Source organism: Heptranchias perlo, unplaced genomic scaffold, assembly GCF_035084215.1.
Source record: "Heptranchias perlo isolate sHepPer1 unplaced genomic scaffold, sHepPer1.hap1 HAP1_SCAFFOLD_621, whole genome shotgun sequence".
In the NCBI taxonomy this organism is placed as follows: Eukaryota; Metazoa; Chordata; class Chondrichthyes; order Hexanchiformes; family Hexanchidae; genus Heptranchias; species Heptranchias perlo.
Window position 1 is genome coordinate 67,501 of NW_027139646.1, and position 2,500 is coordinate 70,000.

A 2,500-nucleotide genomic window follows, 5' to 3' on the forward strand; every position below is an offset into this window, starting at 1 on the left:
GGGGTAGTGTCCGGGAGGGTGAGCCTTTTATTCGGCAGGAGGCGTGTGGGGAAATCATCAACCTGTCAGACGATGAGTTGTCACAAATGCCATTGCTTAATGAAAGCTGCGCTCCCGAACTGGACTGACTGTCTGACTGTCTGTCTGTCCGTTTGTCAAGGGGAGGAAAAGGCGGTGGCGGTGGTGGTGAGGGTGGAGCTTTACGCTCAGGAGGGGAGACTTTCCTTCATGCCAATTAATCTGCAGCAGAAAGTCATCCCCCCCCGACTGGGATTCGAAGCCCGGTCCTGACCACGAGACCACCGGGGAGAGCTGCCTCAAGTCCCTGAGGGACCTGGACACGAGGCCGAGGACACACGCACGCCTGCTGCACTGGCAGCAGCGACCAGCAGGGGGCTGACCGGCTGATCCTTCCCTTTCACAGGCAGGCTTTTGGCCCTCGCTCAAACGACAAAGGTGTTCAGAAGGAAGTCCTGGGGAGGAGGGAGGGAGGCAGGGAAATCAGCACAAAGCAGGTCCCCTGGAATCTCACACCTGCGTCCCAGAAAACAGGTCTCCTGGTCAAAGCAGTCCTGCCCCGTCCTGCCATTAACGTGACAATGGACAGGGCCCGGCAGCTTGAGACACATCTTTTTTTCAATATGCAAGTTCTTTTTAAAAAGGTTTCCTTCCACAGCAGCTCTGAGTAAGAGTGAGAGAGAGAGAGAGAGAGAGAGAGAGAGACTGACACTGACACTGACACTGACACACACACACACACACACACACCGTCTCCCATCCGATTGGTGGACTATGGGATTGAAAATCGAACTTTGAGTTTCAATGCAGGGGGGAGAGCGCGAACGCAGCCCCTCCCAACTACCACACGCGCGTTGTTGTTGTTGTAATATAGAACTGCAAGTTGCCGTTGTCGTGGTCGTTTCGAATCAGCACAAAGTAGGTGCCTCCCTGGAATGTCACACCTGCGTCCCAGAAAACAGGTCTCCCGGTCAAAGCAGTCCCGCCCCGCCCTGGGATTAACATGACAACGGACAGGGCCCAGTCAGGGAGCAGCTTGAGAGACACCTTTCAATAGGCGCTTCTGAAACATTAACGCCTTGTTTCTTCCGACAGTTTAACCAGCGATTAACATGACAACGGACAGGGCCCAGTCAGGGAGCAGCTTGAGAGACACCTTTCAATAGGCGCTTCTGAAACATTAACGCCTTGTTTCTTTCGACAGTTTAACCAGCCTTTAACACGCCTTGTGTTTTTATTTCCCATTTCCAGCCAGCCAGCCAGCCAGCCAGCCAGCCAGCCAGCCAGCCAGCCGAGCCGAGCCAGCATCTGCAGTATTTTTTTTGATTGGTCTTGCCTGCCGTGGAATGAATGTTTCAACACGAGCTGCTGATTGTCAGCACCTCACCTCTTTCTCAATTGGCCGTTGCAATCTCACTCACTCGCTGTGAGACACGTCACGTCACTAGTTTTACTCAAAGAGGTTTCCTTCCACGGCAGTTCGTTAGTGACTGAGACTGACTGACGGAGGTCCGTTGAGACATAACCCTCCCCCATCTGATTGGTGGCCTACTGGCAAATTTACCAATCTGTCAAGCAATCCTGGCAAGAAAGGAAAAAACGGCAACTTCTTTAAACTCATCCACTGTTGCAATTAGAAACGGTGGCAAAAAATGTGGCCAGAGTGGGAGAGAACGGCAGTGCTTCGAGACTGCTTTCAACACCGGCAGCCAGAGAACAAAGAGGGAGGGCAAACAGGACCCGAGATCAATTCGCATCGAGCGCGTTATCGCTTCTCGGCCTTTTGGCTAAGATCGAGCGTGTTCCTTTTCGGGCTTATTTGGATCTGAGCGGACTGGAACGCTGGCCGCGACCTCGTGCGCTCGCAAAGTGCGGACTTTGCTGTGATTGGTCGTTTGTGTGCTGGCTCCGCCCCTAAATTTGCATAAGGACCAAATCAACACTGCAATGGCAGGGAAGGGTTCCTGGTGAAAGCAGTCCTGCCACTGACATGACAATGGACAGGGCCCGGCAGCTTGAGACACATCTTTCTTTCAATATGCAAGTCCTTTTTAAAAAAGTTTCCTTCCACAGCAGCTCTGAGTGAGAGAGAGAGAGAGAGAGAGAGAGAGACACTGACTCACTGACTGATACTGACACCGACACACACACACATATTATTTATTATTATTTTAAACGACAAAGCTGTTCAGAAGGAAGTCCTGGGGGGAAGGCAGGCAGGGAGGGACGGACACAGGGAAGTCCGCACAAAACAGGTCCCCTGGAACCTCTGACCCAGAAAAACGGGTTCCTGGTGAAAGCAGTCCTGCCATTGACATGACAATGGACAGGGCCCGGCAGCTTGAGACACATCTTTCTTTCAATATGCAAGTTCTTTTTAAAAAAGTTTCCTTCCACAGCAGCTCTGAGTAAGAGAGAGAGAGAGAGAGAGACACTCACTCACTGACTGATACTGACACCGACACACACACACACACACACA